A 24,569-nucleotide genomic window follows, 5' to 3' on the forward strand; every position below is an offset into this window, starting at 1 on the left:
CAAATAGGTGTAGTTGTGATTGAATGGAGGAGGCACTTTATTGTAACCCAAAACACACCCTTTCTTTTCTTTGTACTCTAATTGGTTGTCACATAAATCTTTGAACCAGATTTCACTTCATTAATTTGATATTTTTGTTTGATTTCTTCCAGTTCCTTGGTCAAAGCAACTATAGTTTCTTTGGCATCCCTATGGTGACAACTTTTGATACTCAGATCTTCTTTAAGCTTAGACATATCTTTACGTTGAGCCTGAATCTTTTCTTTGTCTAATCTTTCATTTTTGGTTAGATAGGAGTTATGCCTTTTTATGTATTGAAGATCTGAGATCAATTCTAAGTTATGTAAACGATAGGCCGCTACCCTACCTCTACATTCAGGAGTACATAAATAATAATTTACCTCCTCTGCAGTGAGTCCATGAGCAGGAGCTGAAAGAACCTGAGTCATGAATGCAATGTTGTCAGGAGGTGTCTGAATTGAAGGTGTCTGATTCACAGGAGCTGAAAGATTAAGCTGTTGAATCTTCGTGCTCCAGTCAAAAGAAGCATCTGGCTGCACCACCATAGCTGAATTGTGAGCACTTCCACTTGAGGCAGCAGTTGTGGTATTTGTTGTAGTAATTGCTCTTTTATTGTTCCTTGCGGCAGGAGGAGTTGGTTGAGCTGGCATTTGATTCCTGTTAACCTGAGGCTTGGTGCAGTTTCGTGACACATGTCCTGGTTCATGACAGTTATAGCAACGAATGCTGGATTTGTCAATTCCCACCTTGGTTGCTCCATGCAAGGTTTGATTTGCCCATTTGTTTCTTCCAGTTCTTCTAATAAAGTGCTTAGCCCGAAACGTTACCATAGCTATTTGCCATGTGATGTCCATCTCTTCCACATCATCAGGGTGCATTTGATCAAGATCGCCCATAGAGAAGTTTGGAGGCTTCACTTTACCTGCAACAAAAGCATTTAAGCAATTTATCACAGAAGCTACAATTTCAAGGTTCTCCTTGGTTTGTTGTGAGAAGAAAGCAACAAACTCGTTCTTGGCAGCAGTGTTGTTTGAAGCAGTAGCAGTAGTATTTGATGATGATGTGACAGATGGTGCTGGGGTAGCAGAGTAGAAGACATTTGCTGGTGCGGGATCTGATGTAGCTTTAGCAGGCGTCGAACTTCTGAACATTTGAAATCCAGCTTGTGACATGAAAGCAACATTGTTGTTAGAAGCAGAGGGTGTCGCGGTAAAACCGGCAGCCAGCAAACTATTTTTGTGATTTTTCCCTCTGTTTGTCATCCAATTCACAAGCGTTGATATGAGAAATTATCTCAGACAAACTGCATCAAGAAAGGTCTTTGTCTTCTTGATCATGGCCACGTGATGATCCCAGCTCTTTAGTAAGTCATCCAGAAGTTGTCTGTTTATTTAGGCATTCGATAATGGCAATTCAGAAATAGTCATTTGAGTGACCAGCTTAGTAAACCTCTGAATCTGATTTTCAACGGTCTCTCCATAGATATGGTTAAAGTTGTTGAAATTTTGGCTCAGCAAGTTCCTTCTACTTTCTTTCATATCTTCATTTCCTTCATACCCATCAAGCAAGGACTCCCATAGTTCCTTAGTAGATTTGCACATTCGAAACCCAATAGTAATGTCAGGACCCAAAGCCATCGTCAAGTAAGAAAGAGCCTTTTCATCCTCTTAAAATATTGCAAAATCATCATCCGTGTAGTCTGCAGGAGTCTTCTTTAACTTAATTCCAAGTGCACCTTCCTTTTCGTACATGATTTCTCTTGGACCACGAATAATGTTTCTCCAAATTTTTGAATCTTTAACCTTAACGTGCTGCTCAAATCGCCACTTCCACTCGGGAAAGTCTTCAGCACTCAGCAGTCTTGGAATTCTAGTCGTTGTTCCTATGATAGAGTCCGGTTCTTGATGTTTGTTCATGGCAGCCAGATCAACAGTTGATTTGTGGAAGTCGTTTTATAATAGGAAAAGTTACAAGTTTTGTCCTTTATCTTTATACCACTTTTCAGGCGATGTCCTTTTTAACGAATGTTGACAGGCGGTATCCTTTACTGTAACAACTGTCACTAAAATCAATAGTTAGGACAATAATTAGTCAATAAGAGAACCCTAATTGAGACACCCAAGTAATTCTGCACTAGCCCTAAAATTTTCAGAACAATCAGAATCAGGATCAGGGCCCCTAAAACTCGAGGGGGGCAAACCCTAGTTGAATAGTTATCTAAATATTACGTTGCTTAAAGCTGATTGGCCAATTTTGTTGATTCATGCAAGCTACTCCCGTGCATGGCAAGTCTAGGACAAATAGGTATCCCTTACGGACCGTAAGGGATCAGGCTTACGGTCCGTAAGCAAGGCCAAATTTTGGCTATAAATAGCCGACCTTGGGACTTGCACAGGGGAGTTGAAACGACGTAAATTGTCTCTGTGTACGTCGAGTTCAGGCCATAATACCACAATAAACACACACACGATCACGAGGTGCTGCCGCAATCAGGGTAATAACTCGATCGCTATTACGATTCAACGTCCGATCGATTATAACTATCCAACGATTGTCCGAGTGCTGCTCAAATTGAGCTTGTACTTTGTTATTCATTGTGATTTCAACTTGAATGTTTGAGTGCTCTTCGAATTCAGACTATGCTCTGTCATTCGTTGTGAATCCATTGAATTATTAAATATCGCGCTTGATAATAGTTGTGAGGGTTTAATCTCGTGAATTGACGTAACTGCTGAATTAGTTACTAATCCCGTTTGTGTGTGCATTGTTATTTAAATTAGGTTAAAAGGCTAATCAGTAAAGCTTATACTCTGCTTATAAATCTGCAATGTGAGTCATTCTTTTTTATCAAATTATTTTACAAAACTCCAAGTTATTTTTAAAGTTATAGTTACAGTGATTAAGTCTATGTAATCACCAAGTTACAGCCGGTATGTGGGGTTTTGTATACATTACTTATTTCCCGTCACACTTGGACAAACGGGTGGCCAAAGGGTGATCTGACCACAGTCACAGACACCATTGGACAAATGGGCTAGCCAATGGATGGTCGAGTGACAAATACTGTGGGTAGTTGGTTTGATATCAGAAACATTGTAATTCCCCTTAATGCTGTAGATTATAACAAATGTGTCGTTTTCAGTAAAATGAATGATTCACTCAGTATTTCCCCGCTGACAAAACCTTTTTCAAACATGTTCCAGGTGATATGGTATGAGCAAAGAAAAGTGCCGTGGAGCACTCCCAGCTTAGAAAAGTGGCTCAATGTAGATAAATAAATGAACATGTTTTGAAAATAAAGATTTCCTTGAGAAATCACATTATTGTAAATTTCGGGAATTTATCCCTAAGTTATGAAACGGGCAGTTTAAATTATTAAAAGATCCTGTTTTAAAAAGACTTCCGCTGTCGCCTAAATTAAATACCACGGGATTCCTGTCCCGCGGCTCCTGAAACGGGTCAAACCGGGTCGGGGGCCGTGACGGGAATAGGTGGTATCAGAGCCACTGTTTTAAGCTTACTGATTAAGCTCACTATTTTAATTAGGAAAATTTTATTTGTCATTCTGTGAACATATGCTTATTAACTGATTAATTATTAAAATTACAGTATGGGTAAACAAAAGATTTCTGCTATCTACCGCAAATTAGATAGTACACCTAAAGAACAGGGAACCTCTTCCTCCAAATCTCCCACCAATTTAGAAGAAGGAATCTTTGTTCGTAAGGCAAATTATGAAAACCCACTTACACCGGAGAAAAGGAATTCAATCCTTAGAAAAGGTCAAGAGAAAAAGAAACCCCGAACCAAGAGAGTGAGGTTTAACCCAGAAATTCAGGAAATTAGCAATAATCCACCAAGGGAAAATAACTTAGATGAAAAATGGGCAAATCTGTATCTGCTCGCTACTGTAGCAGAAAATGCAAATCTTTAAGCTTTAAATCTAGAAATATTTACTTCCTAGTAAATAAATAAATAAATATGAGTGTGTTCTGTTTGCTGTTATGTTGTACAAATTGGTGTGCAATAAAAATGTTTATTTGTTAAGCTTTGTTCCAAAGTTTTAACTTAACATTTTTGTGTATTTTGCATATATGCCGTACAGCATGAATGAGATGTCGAAAGCATTTCAGAACCTCAACCTCTATCCTGTACCAATTGAAGTCTCCCACAACTTCACTGGTTACATTGCTGACATAGAGGAACCGCTAGAATTCCAAGCTCCACCGCTGGAAAAAGCAAAACCTAAAAAGAAGAGAAGATATGTAGGGTGGCGAAAGGTGCGCCGAAGGAAACCTAGGAGAATCCCTAAAATAGAAAATCCTGTGAGTGTGAGCAAGAGAAAAGAACTAGAAATTGGAGAAAGTTCCAAGCCAGCAGAAATAGGGATAGACCTAAAGCAAAAGGGAATAGAGATCGGAGAAAGCTCTAAACAGTCTAAGGAAATCACATTCCAGGACGAAATAGACCGCCTACTGGCTAATTGTGATGTTTTAGAGCCTATCAACGATAATCTCTTCTCTTATCCTGCTACAGCCCGATTCCCAATAAACCTAGGACCAGCTATTCCAGACCCACTAGTTCACACCCGACCATTAGGCCAAATGGAGGAATGGTGGACCAATGACTGGCAATTCCAAAATATAGTTAATAGTCCCTATAGTTTTCTCCCACAGTTTGATCCAGAACCTATCCCTAATCCGCCAATGAGCTATGAAAACTTAGCCGAACTGCGTCAGTTTGGTGAAGAACTGATAGGCACCGGGAATAGGATCCGGGAAATAGGGGAGCAAATCTCTTGGAAGTACGACGAGAGGGAGCGTCGTTACTGAAACTGCCAGTGAACCAAAAGATAGGAGGGGTTTGGAGAAGTTTGTTTGTATTATAACTAAAGTAGTAAAACTGATTCTGTAAAATGGGCAATAAAACACTGTAAGATAAAAAGTGTGTATTGAAGCTGGTATAATATATGAAACAAAACAGAAGTCGAGGCATCGACAATTTTGGCTATGCTTGCATGTTATAATAATCTGTGTATTTATCCGTGATTTCGGTATTAATAATTAGACACTAATAATTTCTATTAATACAAATTAGCAGATGGAAAACGCTAATAGTGAACCAGTTAATGAAGTAAATCAGTCCGAGCAAAATCAGGAAGATCAATATATAACTAGACAAGATATTGAACACTTTATTGCTCAAGGGATAGCCAATGCTATTCCAGAAATCGTGGCTGCTGTTCAGAAACCTGCCGAACCCAATTAATTCCTAGTAAACGTATTCCGGAAGATAACGGCAGTAACAGCATAAATGGAGGCGGCAATCATGACGATCATGATCCGCAACAGGCCCCACTCCTTAAGAGAATGAAAGCTGCAACACCTGGTTGCACTTACAAAGAATTTCTTGCCTGTAAACCCGCAGAATTTGCAGGTAATGAAGGGGAAACTGCAACACTGCGTTGGTTAGAGAAAACCGAGCCAGTAATTGCAATAAGTAAATGTGCTGAAGAAGATCAAGTGATGTATGCATCAAACTTGTTCAAAGAAGGGGCGTTAGAATGGTGGAACACGGTGCTACAAGCAAAAGGAAGAAGGGTGGCCTATGCAATGAATTGGGAAGAATTTAAGAGTCTTGTCGAAAGAAAATTCTGTCCCGAATACGAGAAGGAACAAATGGCAAACAAGTTCCTGAGTCATCGTATGTTAGGTGTAGACTGTCGAGGATATACTTCGACATTCTTCGAATATGCGAGAGTGGTACCTTCCCTGGCTTCGCCAGAACCGGTACTTATTTCCCGTTATATTTGGGGATTAATTGGAGAAATCCGTAACATCGTTAAAGCTGCGAGACCACGCACGATTGACGATGCTGTGGAATTAGCTAATACCTTAACCGATGAACTAGTCCGCACCAGAGAAGAAGATCGCAAGAAGGAATTGGCTCAGAAGATTACCCAAGGATTTCACATGGGTAATAGTAACAATAAATTCAAAAAGAGGGGAACAGGGCAATCCTCGTCACTTCCTTTTTGCAGAAATTGCAAAAAGAAACACCATGGACAGTGCAATACATTTTGCAACTTCTGCAAGGCGAAAGGACATCGGGAAGAAGACTGCAGAAGGAAAACAAGAGTCTGTTATAACTGCAGAGAAACCGGACATTTCCAGTCTGAATGTCCTAAGTTAGCTAAACCAGCAGATAGTAGAGCTAAAACGACTGAAGGAACTACTAAGAAAAATGCACGAGCATTCCAGCTGACCACTCAAGAAGCCGAACTCATTCCAGACGTGATAGCGGGTACGTTCTTAGTGCATAACGTCCATGCAAAAGTATTATTTGATTCTGGTGCAAACCAAAGTTTCATTAATACTGCATTCTGTCAAGCTCTTAACTTACCTTTAAATACCCTTAGGCAGATCTTTACTGTTGAAATGGCAGATGGAAATTCTGTCAACATAGATAAGGTTTTGCAAGAAGTAAAGATAGAATTGTTAGGTCATAAGTTTTCTGCAAACCTGTTACATATGAAATTAGCCGGATTCGATGTAGTGTTAGGAATGGATTGGTTAATAGCCAACAATGCTCGAATCCTGTGTGATAAGAATTCCGTAGAAATCCGTACTCCCACAGGAGAAGTAATCCTAATTACAGGAGATAGACCTAGAAAGCCACTGAAATTCATTTCAGTAATGAAAGTAGCTAGTTATTCAAGGAAACAAGAAATGGTGTATATGATTTCTGTAATCATTAACACTAAAAGTAAGGAACTCCAGGACATCCCTATAGTTTCAGAATACCCAGATGTTTTTCCAGAAGAATTACCTGGTTTACCACCTGATATGGAAGTAGAGTTTAGAATTCATTTAATTCCAGGTACTGCACCAATAGCTAAGACACCTTATCGATTAGCACCTACTGAAATGCTAGAATTGAAAAAGCAATTAGATGAATTACTAAGCAAAGGATTTATACAACCTAGTTCATCCCCTTGGGGTGCACCAGTGTTGTTTGTGAAAAAGAAAGATGGATCAATGAGGATGTGTATCGATTATAGGGAATTGAATAAAGTTACAATTAAGAACCGATACCCATTACCTAGGATTGATGATCTTTTTGATCAATTGCAAGGAGCTAGGTATTTCTCTAAGATAGATTTAAGATCTGGATATCACCAATTGAAAGTACAAGAGGAGGACATACCTAAAACCGCTTTCAGAACTAGGTATGGTCATTATGAGTTTACAGTCATGCCCTTTGGATTAACAAATGTTCCAGCTGCATTTATGGACATGATGAATAGAATCTGTAAACCATACTTGGATAAATTTGTAATCGTGTTCATTGACGATATACTTATTTATTCCAAAAGTCAGGAGGAACATTGTGAGCACTTGCATGCACTCTTAACATTGTTAAGAAAGGAAAAGCTTTATGCCAAATTCTCGAAGTGCGAATTCTGGCTACAAGAAGTGCAATTTTTAGGTCATATGGTGAATTACGAAGGAATTCACGTAGATCCTGCTAAAATAGAAGCAATCACGAATTGGAAAGCTCCACGAACGGTTATGGAAGTTAGAAGTTTTCTAGGATTAGCTGGATACTATAGACGATTTATTAAAGATTTCTCTAAGATAGCTGTACCTTTAACTAAGCTAACCTGTAAAGCTATTAAGTTTGAATGGGGATCTAGACAAGAGGAAGCTTTTAGGATTCTAAAGCACAAATTGACAAATGCTCCAATTTTAGCTTTACCCGAAGGAACTGAGGATTTTAAAGTATATTGTGATGCTTCAAAATTAGGATATGGATGTGTGTTGATGCAACGCAAAAAGGTAATTGCGTATGCCTCTAGGCAATTGAAAAAGCATGAAGAAAATTATACGACTCATGACCTAGAACTAGGAGCTATAATTTTTGCTCTTAAGATTTGGAGACATTATCTGTATGGAAGTAAGTTTACTATCTATGCGGACCATAAGAGTTTAAGGTATATATTTGGGCAAAAAGAGTTAAATATGAGGCAAAGAAGATGGATGGAAATCTTAAGTGATTACGACTGTGATATTCAGTATCACGAAGGGAAGGCAAACGTAGTCGCAGACGCCTTAAGTCGTAAGTATCATGAAAAGCAAAAGCGAGTCCGTGCTCTTAGGTTAAATCTACAATTAGATTTAATGGAACAATTGAAGAAAATTCAAGAAACGGCAATCAAGGACGATGCCGAAGGAATGAAAGGTTACCTAAAGGAATTAGAACAAGGAAAAGATGGAATTTGGAGATTCCACAAGAAACGAATTTGGGTACCTAAGCAAGGAGAATTAAGAAATAAGATTTTAGAAGAATCTCATAAATCTAGGTATACTGTACATCCAGGAAATAATAAGATGTACCAGGATTTAAGAAATAATTTTTGGTGGATAGGAATGAAAAAGGATATAGCCAAATACGTATCTAAGTGTCTAACCTGTTCACAAGTTAAAGCCGAACATCAGAAACCTTCAGGACTACTACAACAGTTAGAAATGCCTGTATGGAAATGGGAACTCATAACAATGGATTTTGTTACTAAGTTACCCAAAACCAGAAAAGGTAATGATGCTATTTAGGTAATTGTGGATCGATTAACCAAATCAGCTCATTTTCTACCAATGAAGGAAACCTTTAGCATGGAAAGGTTAGCCAAGTTGTATGTAGATGAAGTAGTATCCTTACATGGAGTCCCACTCTCCATTGTATCGGATAGAGATAGTCGTTTTACTTCCTGTTTCTGGACAAGTTTCCAAGAAGCAATGGGAACTCGACTCAATTTAAGTACCGCATATCATCCTCAAACGGACGGACAAAGTGAAAGAACGATACAAACCCTGGAAGACATGCTCCGAGCATGTGTAATTGACTTTGGTGGTAATTGGGATAGCCATTTACCATTAATTGAATTCTCCTATAACAATAGTTATCATTCGAGCATCGAAGCTGCTCCATTCGAAGCACTGTATGGACGCAAGTGTAGAACTCCCGTATGTTGGGCAGAAATAGGAGAAAGTCAGTTATCAGGTCCAGAGATTGTGCAAGAAACTACTGACAAGATATCGCAAATCAAGGAAAGACTGAAGACTGCTCGAGATCGTCAGAAGAGCTATGCAGACAATCGCCGCAAGCCGTTAGAATTCCAAGTCGGAGACAAAGTACTATTAAAAGTATCTCCTTGGAAAGGAGTAGTACGATTCGGTAAAAAAGGAAAACTGAGTCCCAGATATGTTGGACCATTCCCAGTAATCCAACGAATAGGACCAGTAGCTTATCGTTTACGACTACCAGAAGAATTAGCGGGAGTACATGATGTGTTTCATGTATCCAATCTCAAGAAATGTTTATCAGACGAATCCCTGGTAGTACCTCTTCAAGATATAGAGGTAAATGAAAAACTGAAATTCGTAGAGAAACCTTTACAAATAGAAGATCGGAAGATTAAGTTTCTCAAACACAAACGACTAGTGCTAGTAAAAGTCAAATGGGAATCCAAGAGAGGACCAGAATATACTTGGGAACTGGAATCAGAAATGAAGCGAAAGTACCCTCATCTATTTCAGTAAATCTCGAGGACGAGATTTTTCTTAAGGTGGGGAGGATGTAACAACTGTCACTAAAATCAATAGTTAGGACAATAATTAGTCAATAAGAGAACCCTAATTGAGACACCCAAGTAATTCTGCACTAGCCCTAAAATTTTCAGAACAATCAGAATCAGGATCAGGGCCCCTAAAACTCGAGGGGGGCAAACCCTAGTTGAATAGTTATCTAAATATTACGTTGCTTAAAGCTGATTGGCCAATTTTGTTGATTCATGCAAGCTACTCCCGTGCATGGCAAGTCTAGGACAAATAGGTATCCCTTACGAACCGTAAGGGATCAGGCTTACGGTCCGTAAGCAAGGCCAAATTTTGGCTATAAATAGCCGACCTTGGGACTTGCACAGGGGAGTTGAAACGACGTAAATTGTCTCTGTGTACGTCGAGTTCAGGCCATAATACCACAATAAACACACACACGATCACGAGGTGCTGCCGCAATCAGGGTAATAACTCGATCGCTATTACGATTCAACGTCCGATCGATTATAACTATCCAACGATTGTCCGAGTGCTGCTCAAATTGAGCTTGTACTTTGTTATTCATTGTGATTTCAACTTGAATGTTTGAGTGTTGTTCGAATTCGGACTATGCTCTGTCATTCGTTGTGAATCCATTGAATTATTAAGTATCGCGCTTGATAATAGTTGTGAGGGTTTAATCTCGTGAATTGACGTAATTGCTGAATTAGTTACTAATCCCGTTTGTGTGTGCATTGTTATTTAAATTAGATTAAAAGGCTAATCAGTAAAGCTTATACTCTGCTTATAAATCTGCAATGTGAGTCATTCTCTTTTTATCAAATTATTTTACAAAACTCCAAGTTATTTTTAAAGTTATAGTTACAGTGATTAAGTCTATGTAATCACCAAGTTACAGCCGGTATGTGGGGTTTTGTATACATTACTTATTTCCCGTCACACTTGGACAAACGGGTGGCCAAGGGGTGATCTGACCACAGTCACAGACACCATTGGACAAATGGGCTAGCCAATGGATGGTCGAGTGACAAATACTGTGGGTAGTTGGTTTGATATCAGAAACATTGTAATTCCCCTTAATACTGTAGATTATAACAAATGTGTCGTTTTCAGTAAAATGAATGATTCACTCAGTATTTCCCTGCTGACAACACCTTTTTCAAACATGTTTCAGGTGATATGGTATGAGCAAAGAAAAGTGTCGTGGAGCACTCCCAGCTTAGAAAAGTGGCTCAATGTAGATAAATAAATGAACATGTTTTGAAAATAAAGATTTCCCTGAGAAATCACATTATTGTAAATTTCGGGAATTTATCCCTAAGTTATGAAACGGGCAGTTTAAATTATTAAAAGATCCTGTTTTAAAAAGACTTCCGCTGTCGCCTAAATTAAATACCACGGGATTCCTGTCCCGCGGCTCCTGAAACGGGTCAAACCGGGTCGGGGGCCGTGACATTTACTAGGTATTTTGTTGCAAGTTTAGTCCTTTACACCCAACCTAGTTAAAAAACCCTGTTAATCGACTAAGCTGATCAACCCCAAAACATCATCAAGGGTTTGATTATATACTAACCACTTGGGCCTAAAGCCCCTACATAAGCCCAATCGAAACCTATACCCTACCCACTTGGTTCTGTTGGTGCATATGTCGGTCGACTTCGTCTTGTATCGAGTCTTGTAATAGGTTTGATAGATCAAGTCACGTAGTTCAAGAAAAACGGAAAACAGTCATGAACTAGCCAGTTCAAACGAACTGACCAGTTCGTGCGAACTGGGTTTGCCAGTTCGTGCGAAGTGGACAGTGGCAGTTTCGTGGGGACTAAATCTAGTATAAATAGGTGACTTGAGATTTCATTTGTAACATTCCTGATTCCGGTAGCGAAGCTCTGTCGAAGTATCTCCAGCTTGTAAAACGTTCTGAAATCAATACAAGAGATAGTTAAAGTGATTCTAAGTGTAAACCAAGCCGATACAACTTCGATACGTCTGTTTCCGCCTTTCTTATTGATCGAGAACTCTTCTAAACGACTCGTTTGGTCATCACAACGAGAGTTCGTGACTGTTTTCCATTTTTCTCGAACTACATGACTTGATCTATCAAACCTATTACAAGAATCGATACAAGACGAAGTCGACAGACATATGCACCAACAGACTCCCCCTTGGATGTTGACGAAGTCTTTGGTGTTGAGTCTTCAGTATGACAAGTCTTCATTCTTGATCAGTCTTCTCGCTCTCTCCAAAGTATCTGACACTGTAAGCCTTCAATCTCTATCTTCTTCCATCAGCTTCTATCTTTAACAAACTTTCAGGATCAAAAACTGGCTCTTACATCTTCAGACTCCCCTTTTGCTAACAGACTCCCCCTTAAGTTGTTCCGGGATCGCAATATGACATAACTCTCATTTTAATATCGAAACCTGGCTCAAACTCTGCTCAGGCTTTATGCAGAAAGTCTTCAGGAATCGAAACCTAGCTTACCTACACATCCTCTACCCAGAACATAAGTTTTTCATATATAACAATTTTAACTTCTGCTTAACCACTTGTAATCGAAACATTCAAGTTTGGTTTTTTAATCATTAATTTGAAACCATTTAATCATTTCAAGATCATTTCTCATTACCAACAAACTCTCCCAACCTGTTGTAGTTCATCATGTTTAGCACTTGGAATTTTGAAAATCAGCTTTTCAACATCAGTTGTCGAAAATAAGATAAAATAAAATCTTTTTGAATTTTCAAAATTTTATGCTAAAACAGGTTTCGACCCAAAAACATAAGTTAAAAATACATTTACAAGTTCAACCTAATTAACTATACAAACCCACTATTCATAAACCTCAAGTTCCAACATTTTGGAATGGCTCCAAACATTCACCTCAAGGCTGACTTTATAGACAGTGATAACACGTCGACACGACCCTGTGACTGGGCAACACTGCTCCGTGTCGTCTGCATGTGTCAGAGAACGTTGTCCGTTAGTGAGACACAACCTATGTCTAGATTGACACGACCCCGTGTTGAAAAATACGAGGGGCGCGTCCTCATGCTTGTCCAACACGCCCCATGTTTGTAAGAAAATTGGACACGGCCCCGTGCTTGAGGAATACGACCCCGTGTTTCAGGTTTTTTATGAAGCTTGTCTACGGTTCTTAAGGAACTGTCCATTATCGGGTGGTTCCTTACTAGTTGGAACAACACCGTATTGTCGGATATACCTTAGGCTCTGGCGAGAAGTGCAAAAACGCAAGAGGTTATCGGAAAGATAGAATCCTAATTTAAAAATGAGAAAACGGAACCTTCCCTTATTTACCTTATCCGGGCTCTTGTTAAAGAAGGTGTGAGTCGGCTCGCTCCTGTCCAAACCGTCGGTGTGAAACTCACACAATGTAAACGGGACTGTCATCGCGAGGTCGATACAGGGACGACTATCGCCTTCGTCCTCACAAGTGTCTTGGGTAGGTTTGTTGGTCTCGGTGTTGTTTGTACCTGATGGTTCCTCCATCGATTCTCCTTCGTTTAAATTCCTTGATGAACATAGCGCCTTCATCATGGATTCTATTTCTTTGAGTTTATGACTTTTTAGAGAATTCTCTTTTCTATTTGACGTAGGTCTTCTAAGTCTCCTAAGTAAGAGGGTTGATGGGGTTCATATGGATGGACGTTTTTTTACTCCCGCCCATCTTAAGGTGATCGTTATAGAAAAACGATGGGGCTAAGTAGTGGGGAGTGAAGTTTAGAATGCCACATTCTAATTTTTCATGCATTCCACAACATAACTTGCATCATTCACCATAAGAGTGGCGGGTTTAAAATAATCATAAAAATCCATGTTTTCCAGATGGTTTTTAACCATCGGGATCAGGCGGTTACTATTTTCTTACAAACTGTTGATCTGACACGGCCCCGTGCTACAGTTTGTATCTGACAGGAAATAGTTCTGAAGTTACTGGAGATGTGACACGGCCCCGTGTATATCACACACGGCCCCGTGCGTGTCACTTTTGCAGAAAGTGAAAAAATTGGGAGAAAAAGAGGAAAAACTAAAAAAGAAAAGATAAAATAATTAGGCCGTTAATTTTAAGCTTTCTCAAAATCTTTGTTTCCCCGGCAACGGCGCCAGAAACTTGACGTGTGAGGGTGTGGTTATAAATTCTAGATATTTTAAGCACTTTTTACTTGCGAATCAAGCTTTAAATTTATAAAACAAGATATAATATTATCACTCTACACACGTTAGGGCAAGTGCACCCATCGTGGACGTAGTATAGTGATAGCAAGATACCGAGGTCGTCTAAGAACACAAGAGCTTTTAGTACCGGCTTATCGTTAACGTCTAATCTAACTAAATTTTGATAAAAGGTTTTGAGAGTTATAAAAAGATAAACTAGAAAATAAAAATATATGGAAAACAAATAGACAAGAAAGAATCACTTGGTTCCAACTCCTCTTTTATGTATTATTTGATGATTTCCGCACTTTGAGCTTTTAAAGAGATTATCTTTAAGTTATAGTAGTAGGCCCCCTTCCAGGCAGCGTTACCCTCAACCTATTGGTCCGAGTCAGTAGGGATACAGTCCGCAAGGTCGGATTATTGAAAGATAATTAAGTAAGTTATTAATGGAAAAGTGGTAGGCCCCCTTCCAGGCACCGTTACCCTCAACCTATTGGTCTGAGTCAGCAAGGATACAGTCCCGCAAGGTCGGTTTAATGTTTTAATAGAAGTTTGTAGATAAGGGATTACAAGCGGTTCTTACTTCTCCCGATTTGATGCTATCTGCCTCAAGTGAAGTCCTACTAAGCTTGAATCAGTTCCTCGTAGGATCTATACACTCAACGAGGCAAGAACTTTACCCAAACACCCTTCTAACCCCCTTCTAGGCAGTTAATGCGCTTTATATAGACCGTAAAGACACGAATGACTGAATCAACAAAACATAAAGATATTACTAGGTAAAATTCACCTTCAATATAGAAAACTAGTTATTAAAGTGATTAATACATACCCAAATAAAAAGTTTGCCAAAGGTTGGAAATCAAAAGTAATACATAAAAGATTTGTCTTCACCAAGTGATGTAAGAGTTTAGAAAAGCATGGACTTTGTTTGACAAAAACTCTTACGATCGATCTTAGATCCCGAGACTACTACACACTCTAAAAGATGAAAGATGGATGATGGTTGTGGGTGTTGGTGTTGTAGTGGTGGTGGAGTGGTGGCAAGTGTGATAGAAGTGATTTGCCAAGGGATGAGTTGGAATGAAACCAAGCACCCCTATTTATAGCTGAAGTCAGACTGCTCACACGGCCCAGTGCCCACATGGCACGGCCCCGTGGCCTTCATTCTCTCTCTTCTTCGTTAAATGCAGGTGTTAGGTCTGGTACTAACATAGCCCCGTGTGTCAACGGCACGGCCCGTGACAATTGTACTTGCTGTACTATCTCAGATTCTACGAATCTTAGAGTTGACCATGCCCCGTGTTGGGTTAGCATAGCCCCGTGTTGGTTTATCTTTTGCTGTTGTCTTTTTCTGCAGGGAATCTTGGCTGGGCACGACCCCATGCCTGGTGGGCACGGCCCCGTGCCTGAGCTTCTGTTTTTGTTATTTTTGTTGGTTTGGATGTGGATGGGGGCTTGGCGAGTCGTGTCAATCTTTCTTCTTTGCATTTATGTTGGTTTCTGCTGTTAATTTGTTCCTTTTGTGCGTTTAAGCTCTTATGATCCTGTAAATAAAAAGGAAACAAAGAAACATGTTTTTTTTTTCCAACATTAGTACCGAAAAATGATTGATTTTATGCCTTATTTGATATAATTTATATGTTGTATTTTACGCACATCATTAATCATAAGAATTATTTTTGGAATATTTATGTGTTTTTGAAAAAAAAAAAGTTTTTTTTATAAGTATAGTAACTTTTGGATCGTTAAAACGACAAGAAACTGCAAGCAGATCAACCTACACGATTTAACACGATCAATTCCATCTTGATAGAATATTATTATTTTGGTTATAAAATTTATTATTTTAATTTATAAATAATTTTCATTGAAATCTACGTGAGAAAACGAGAATTTTGACATGAAAACAGACTAAAACAGAGTCGTGTGCGCACGATGGTAGGCTGAAGAAGAATGGGCTTGGTTGATGGGTTAAGGCCCACTCCACCAAAACCCTAGTAGTATATAAGGGCTTTTTCTCTCATTTCCTCCTCATTCCACCAAAACACTTTCACTCTCTACCTTCATTCTCTCTCACTTCTCTCTACACGCACACACTCTCTCAAGAACCAAGCTCCGACGACCTGGCGGCGGAGCCGCAACAATGCTGGCGGTCAACAATTTTCCGAAGAACTTTCTCGCAACCGTTTTTCGGCCAAGACTACACTTTTCCAACTAATTTAGGTATTCCGAACACCATCATGAAGCCCCTTTTCTATGATTTGAAGCGGTTAAGAAGATATACCAACCCATACGCAATTCTGGCTTTTTTAAGTTTTCTCTTCATGCATATCAAGATCGGGCCTTGGGGATCATCCACACAAGTTTTCAGGTTAATCTATTTTCCGGTGAATTCCGGTAAGATCCTAAGTTAAGATTCGACGTGTTTTTTATTTTAAAAATTGTTTATAAGTAAAGTTGTTCACAAAACTAATGGGTTTTTTCACTAAATCAACAAAAACAAGGAAACACATGGTTTGAATAAAACATTTTGGTGGATTGTGTGTGTATGAGTGGGTCATAGGTATGGGTGTATGTGTTGATCAGTTAACACCTGGAAATGATGGAATTTTGAGATTTAATAATAGCATATGGGTTCCTATTTTTGGAGAACTCAGAGATCTGATTCTCCAAGAATCACATAATTCCAGATATTCAGTACATCCTGGAGGAGATAAAATGTACCAGGATCTAAAAAGAAATTATTGGTGGATGGGTATGAAGAAGTCCATAGCCACCTATGTAGCTACATGTCTGACGTGTTCGCAAGTTAAAGCTAAACATCAGAAACCGTCAAAACTGCTACAACAGCTTGAAATTCCCACTTGGAAATGGGAAATGGTAACTATGAACTTGATTACCAAGTTACCTAAGACTAAACATGGCAATGACATGATTTGGGTGATAGTCGTCAGACTGACTAAGTCAGCCCATTTTCTGTCAATCAAGGAAACATTTAGTTCCGACAAATGGGATAAACTATATGTGGACAATATTGTGTCCTTACATGGAGTGCCAGTATCCATAGTATCTGATAGAGATGCTAGGTATACATCTTATTTCTGGAAAAGTTCCAACAATCTTTGGGCACGCGATTAAATTTTAGTACGGTTTACCATCAACAGACTGATAGTCAGTGTGAATGTACAATTTAAACATTAGAAGACATGTTGAGAGCATGTGTCGTTGATCTAGGTGGTAGTTGGGATGACCACCTACCCCTAATTGAATTCTCCTACAATAATAGTTATCATACTAGTATCAAGGCCGCTCCATTTGAAGCCTTCTATGGGAGAAAATCCAGAACGCCCGTTTGTTGGGCTGAAGTTAGAAAAAGCCAACTATTAGGACTTGAGATAGTCCTGAAGACCACAGACAAGATTATACAGATCCGTGGTAGGCTCAAAGCTGTCCGTGATAGGCAGAAGAGTTATGCTGATAAGAGGTGAAAACCTCTTAAGTTCCAAATTTGGGACAAAATTTTATTGAAAGTATCACCTTGGAAAGGTGTCATGAGATTTGGAAGGAAGGGCAAGTTGAGCCCGAGATATATTGTTCCATTCAAGATAATTGAATGTGCCAGTTCCGTAGCTTATAGACTTAAGCTACCTAAGGAACTCAGTAGAATGAATGATGTGTTCCACATATCTATTTTAAAGAAATGTCTAGCTGATGCGTCACTAGCAATGCCGCACCAAGATGTGCAAATTGATAAAAAACTAAGGTTCAATGAGAAACCGATTTTGATCGAGGATCGACAGGTTAAAAAGCTCCGTAAGAAATTGATCCCCATTGTGAAAGTCAAATGGAACTCCCGTCGTGGCCCAGAATATACATGGGAGGTTCACGCAAAAATGAGACAAAAGTACCCCCATCTGTTTGAATAAATCTCTAGGATGAGATTTCTTTTAAGGGGGTGAGGATGTAACACCTTGGAAATTCATAAGCGAATAATATGGCAACACGTGTCCAATCAACACTCAAATATGCCAAATTATTTGGACGCGGGGGACTATACATGTAAAAATGTGGAAGTTTGGATGTGGAGGATCATTTGTGACAAAATGCCAAACTTTGGCTTCTGAAGGTTCCTTACGGACTGCAAGGCATATGCCCTATGGACCGTAAGGCATTTATAATTATTATTTTTTTAGTCTCTGATGACTATTTACGGACCGCAAAGCTTATGCCTTATGAACCGTAAGATATTTAATTATTGTGGGCCCTGAAGGTCCTTACCGACCGTAAGCCACCAGCCCTTACGGTCCGTAAGGGGTGCATTGGCAGAATGCACCTGGCAATGGCAACAACCTACTTCTGCCACTTAGCTCACGAAATGCCACACTCTCCCTGCTTCTTCCACCTCAATGGACACTAGTCCAACATCAGGGAACCATGAGAACACTTGGCATCATTCTATAACTCTTGTGCAAGTATAAATAGAGGTGAAATTGCACCTTCACAACTTGCACCTTCGATTCTTTCTCTCTAAATCTCTTGGAGCAGCTTCTGATCTATACAGGCCTCCTCTCTGGAGTTATAACACTCCCTTGAACACTTGTAAGTGTTCTCCTAAGTCTGTTTTCAGTTTATAGGCTAGTTGTTAGCCGAAAGTCAAGAAAAATGGCTTTTTCTTTGACTTTCGGTTATGACCATTTCGGTCAAGCCAATGTTCGAATCGAACATGGCTACATGATCGTAATAATGTAGGCGTTAATCCCCTATGAGGGCACATTCTGAAGATCATGTTATGTTGGTTAAATGACGGGTCAAAGTTTTATTAAATAAAAAGTCAAAACGCATATTTTCGTAAATTATGTTAAATGAACTTCTAAGTATTGAAACATCAATTTTTGACATTATATTTTTTCGTATAACATATTAGGACATGTTAGATCATGTCCAACCCGTCATTTCCTGCTTATAGCCCGGTTCACAACCGAAAGTCAAACAGTTTGAATTTTGCCTTGACTTTCAATTATGACACGTTTAAGTTAAGTTAGCTACTGATTTGAAATTGCATTATGATCATACTATTGTATGGAATAACCCTCTGAGGTTATACCATTTGATCATATCATTTGTTAGGTTTTTATGCAAGTCTATGTAATATGTCTAACTAATGACCAAAATGTCTTTTTTTGTGTATAGAATGACTTTGAAACATAATGAACATGTAAACTGAGTTCAAAACTGATGTAACATGATATTAAACATGTTTTGGCATATTGGATTTGATAAAGACCCATGCAATCACCCGATGCAGCCTATGCACGTACCAATTGACTTGTGTGACTTAGATTATATAAGTTAGTCGAATCGGGTCAAAACCTTTCCAAATCAGTTCGAATCAGAATGTATGATTGTCTGACCCATATTATACGAGTCATAGTACTCGTGAGGGTGCAAACGACATTTTATCTGGCCTCCGCTTAATTTAGCGAACCGTACCGATTATATTATATGTTAACCGGTCCAAGTTATATGACTTGAATAAGACTCGTTAACATTCTAACGGATCTTAGTTCCATCCATTCCAGACTAGGAGCCTCTAGTAAATTGCTCTTGTGTTAGTTGTATTGATTAACGGTTGTGCTTAAAATATCTTTGGATTGTAAAGATAAAGCTCAGGTAAATACTCTTAATTTATTTTCCTTATACGGGCTTGGGATACAGTAAAACTATTTGCCGCTTGTTCGGGTATGGGATCAATGACCAATGTGTCCAAAATCCAAATAACCCATTTTAATCCATTATGCTCGATAACTTAAACATTGGGGGATAATGCGACTGTGTCCTGGATATCCACCGCTCACTTAATTGCAAGTGGCCACGACCTAAGTGCGGGGTGTAGGCATACACCTGACCAACGCTAATGCTATGATAAAATATTTTTCTTACCGAATATGGGGATTAAAGTGGCGTGTCGGTTAATCATCTATTGGAGTTTAGTTCCGGGCCCCATATGTATTGACAAGCATGTAATACTGGTAACAAGAGATATAGTTTATCCCAAGTTATTTATGAAAATGATATAACAAATGGTATAAAAATGGTTTTGAAAAGATTTTCAAAACGTGTCGGTTAATTATATTTACCAGTGAAAACTGACGTATTTTCAAAAGACTAAGCGCATGTTAGCGAGTAGGGAATAGGCCGGAGCTGCTCGGTAATTGCATATTGGAATTTGTGACTCCACGCAAAAAGCCTAATAGTCTTTATGTAATCATTTTGTTATTTCGATCCACCTGTGGATCTTTAGTACACTCTCGGTCTGTATATTATTTTGAACTTTTCAGCATTTGTACTTTGTAATAGTTATTTTATAATCCAAGACTTCCGTTGTGTTAAATGTGAATCTATATCAATCATCACGCATAAACCCCAAGTCCAGGCTCACCAGGAAATCAGGGTGAGACATGGAGCATGGCAGTAGGGCTCCTCGTGAGGGTTTTGTACCACTGCTCATCGGCGTATGAGATCACCGATAACTTGGGAACACCTTCACTATTAGCACGGTAGTGCATGTCAATCGGAATTACACCTCGACGGATATAAACAAAACTTGTGTTTCCAGTCATGAAGGATCTTAGGCGGATCCTTACTGCAGGGAAGAACGTTGGCAGTTCGAGAGTTAAAAGAATAGAAACCGCCAGTTTAAGAGATGTAGTAGAAAACGTTAAACATGTCTACCGAAGGGATTAAATGTTGGACTCGACAAATAAACTCAAAATGGGTGACACGAGGCAGGTCCAGAGCACTACTTTGGGAGATATGTAACCCGTAATGTGACAGAACTTCCCCAAAGAACTTCGTAATAGGAAGGCGAACGTTACCCTCCTTAAAGAAGGCAGCATACAGTGTCATGTAACCAGGAAGAGCATCGAGGGCAGTGTTCCCGGCAGTCGAAAACTGGGCACCCCAGTCTGCCGAAAATCTGAAGATCTGATATATCTGGTGAAATTCATCTTCTTTCCAATTGATAATCGCCCGATCAGCCCCATGGGGTCCATTGGTTTCGATTTCTTTCCTTTCCTCGAACCACTCGGTTTCGCAGAAGTCGACATTTTTGCAAGATTGGGAACAAAGCAGGTGAATGATCAGAAAGAAAAGAGGAAGATAGAGGAGAACGGAAATCGCCAAAGGGAAGTTGGAAGGATAGAAAGATTGACCAAGGATCTCCGAATATTTATACCCATCGCATTTAATGCGACGGGGAACTGAACCGGCAAGTGGAGAAGCTCTACCAATGGAAAGATGACACGTCAGACATCAAAAACTGGAACGCCGCCTATCAAGGGCGCGTGGCCGCTACGCGCCTAACATCGCCGAAAAAAGCGACTCCTGCACCTAACATGTTGCTGCAAAAAGCAACTGCTCCACTCTCCGATGCGACAACCACCTTAGACAGCAGAGCAACAGTGACAGACGTCAATCCCACCAACCACACAACTCGACAAAGGAAACTTATCCTTGAAAAAACCCTACCCAATAATACACGTGCCCCCTGGGCCCACTTATGTACGCCAAAATTCATGTGCCTTTTTGGCTCACTTCTGTACGCCAAAATCCATGCGCCTTTTTGGCTCACTTCTGTACGCCAAAATCCATGTGTCTTTTTGGCTCACTTTTGTATGCCAAAATCCATATGCCTTTTTGGCTCTTTCCATACGCCAAAATCCAGTTTCCTTTTTGGCTCATGGATGACCACTCCTACACGATCAAAATTATTTTGAGTCCGGAATCCCTCCCAGCTGACAAACCACCTGGAAACCACACTGGACTATGAGGACTTGAAGAGGTATGATCCCAAATCACATGTGAACACATGTCAAAGGGACCACACCACTCCAAGCTGGCGTCCCCGTCACACAAAGGCATCCAGAAGGTTCTAGAAGCTTCTGGAAGAAGACACCTGGTGACAAGAAGATGCTCCTGCAGACAGAAAGGACGACAGGTGGCACCAATAGCGAGACGCCAGCAGCGGTTGCAAGATCCTGGGAGGACAAGACGACAACCAGTACAAGAAAATGCCTAACTGGAGCGAATAACTGTGCGCTACGTCACCTTAGGGACTGACAATGTCAGAAGGGATAGAACGGATATCCTCCTGGTTGGACAACTGGCGGACACTGGCTAGCTGGCAGGTCTCCTCCTTCATTATTCTCCGGCTATAAATAGAAGACTCTACCTTCAGGTTTAAGGATTCGATTTCTCACTCTCTTACTCTATACATACACTTATCCTCAAAGCAATTACTAATTCTCACGCTGGAGGGTGGTCATGAGGAGAACCCCCATCTTCTCCTCCTTATGACGAGTCACTGGTGTTGTTTGTTTTGCAGGACATCCTTGTAGAATAAGCTATTCGGTGAGTGAAAGATAGAGATTGAACCATAGAACACTAGACGACCAGCTGAGATAGTCTAGTATTATCCAGTGTTTCATCAGATACTATTACTATTGACATGGTTGTAAAGATTTCTAAAAGACAATTATGAGACAAAACAACACCTGTGGACCAACTGACTATTATTAATGGTCAAGACTACAAACATTCATATAAAGCAACTAGTAATATACTCGTGTTTAATCAACTCAAGAATGTAAAACAGTATTCTTAGTTTAACAATGATCTGTAGCATGATCTTTTATTTTGTCACGTATGTTCATAAGTTCATTATTTGCAGGCAATGGCTGAGTTGCCGCCCTTTTGGAATCAAGATGAGTTCGATGAATCTATTCTATTAAAGTGTGTTGCAACCATAGCTGGTCTACTGGGACAATTTCTGGACAGCCCAGACTTAGTTGGTAGCCACGAATTCGTGAATATGACGGACATCCGTTATCAAAACATAAAGATCTCCCTAACCATGGTTATAGAAAATATAAGGAGTATGCATAACTATTTGCATACATATTACAATGGGTTCTTGAGGGCTATTGACGAGAAGATAATGCACTTAAGCTGTTCTGGTATTGATGAATCTGATTACATCACATGATTCGATATGGTAAGTATTTTTAATTAAGTATGTACATATAAAATAATAGATTAAACAGATATCAAGAGATCAATGAGAATTATACTTATCATAAAATAGTGCATTGATAATTGATAAAGTTGAGGCCTTTTCTAACTAAATTTCTTAATGTGATATAGACATTTTATCCACTACTGCAGTGAGAGGCTCTTTGGTAGCCAGGATGGTCAGTTATCAAGAGTTGACACAAGAAATATACCATTCATATAAGGTGGAGATATATCAAGTAATCCAATGGCTTGCCAACCGTAACGATGCATATAAAAGGTTGATCTTGGACTACCACGAGGGCAGTAGGAAGGCGAAGAGAGTGCAAAGGCTCGAGAGACTGCAGAATAATTACCAACTCGCAATTATCGCAGGTCTTGTTAACGCCCTTAATGATGCAGAAGAGCAGCTGCAAGCGTAAGCTAACATTGCAGTTGCTAAAATAATAGCGGACTCAATTTCAACTATCCGTAAAAAAAAATCCTATATCTGTCGTTATGGGGTCCATTGGATTATTTAAAAATGCTTAACTGATACAATCAACATCCTTAATATCACTGTTCTTTATGAAAAGAGTCACAAGGAGTCTATAGCATGGAATAATCTTCTTAAATGTAAAGGCAGAAACCAAATATTTGCCGGAACCATGATTTACAACTCTGAGATCAACCTGAAAGCTCGGTGCATCCGAGAAAAAGTCGATATAAAAAGAGTTCAAAAATGTCGTCTAGATGCGTCTGTTCGGAAACGCATCGAGCAGGTTACGAATGGATTGAACTCAGTTGTTGCCATATGTGAACGCCTCGGAATTTGTGAAGATGCGATGAAGATTTTTCTCAACAAATGCTCACAGCTGAGGATCATGGAAGAACAGGTTCAAACGGAGATGTTGGATCTGCTAAATTCATTGAACGATTCAAGGGTAGGGTGATATATTATGAACAACTTGTTACATGTACTTTGAAGCTTGATGCTAGTTTGAAACTTGATTCATATCGGGTTCCACACAGGTTATAGATATAGATATACTTAGAAAATAGTTGTTTTCGTTAATAAATATCATGAAATCATTGTGTGTGTTCATAAAGTCTGGCAATTAAAACGGGGAAGAGGTTTATATGCATCTAAATTAGAGTTATATAATGTATAACCCTTTGAAGTTATACCTCTTGGTCATAATGTTTGGTAGGTCAAATGACAAGTCTAGCAATTGTATTTAAAAAAATGACGATTATGTCCTTTTTATCCTAAAAGCTAAAAGAAACGGTTTTCAAACCAAAGTAGCTAACATTCTGGCTTTAAACGGAATGTATAATGTTGTAAAATGTGTTTTGACACCCTGGACTTGTCATAAGACCCATCTAACCTTCCGAACCCGCTTTTACACGCATAACTAGTTATACGAACATAGTTCGTATAATTTAGGCATAACGGGTCTAATCACTTCAGTGTCACTTCAAAATAGAATGTTTGGTTAATTGACTTTTATCCAAAGAGTCATTGCACTCGGATAGGCATAAAGCATATTTATTCCGATCAACGCTTAATCTAGCGAATCTATTCTTAAGTAACAGGTCATGTCTAAAGGAACTAACCTATGACCCGTATGCATTCTAACAGATAACTAATTCTGTTTATTCCGGACTATAGAACCCCCCCCCTCAGATAATCAGACTTTGGTC

General features: G+C 39.3%; 1 long non-coding RNA gene across 1 annotated transcript; it reads left to right on the forward strand.

Annotated features, from left to right (window-relative positions):
* Positions 1-15,870: 15,870 nt before the first annotated feature.
* LOC110906281 lies at positions 15,871-23,924 on the forward strand. Its single transcript, XR_002573800.1, has 3 exons — positions 15,871-16,214; positions 22,546-22,869; positions 23,019-23,924. It is a non-coding gene; the product is annotated as an uncharacterized LOC110906281 (long non-coding RNA).
* Positions 23,925-24,569: the final 645 nt, after the last annotated feature.

The sequence above is a fragment of the Helianthus annuus genome, chromosome 14 (assembly GCF_002127325.2).
Source record: "Helianthus annuus cultivar XRQ/B chromosome 14, HanXRQr2.0-SUNRISE, whole genome shotgun sequence".
In the NCBI taxonomy this organism is placed as follows: Eukaryota; Viridiplantae; Streptophyta; class Magnoliopsida; order Asterales; family Asteraceae; genus Helianthus; species Helianthus annuus.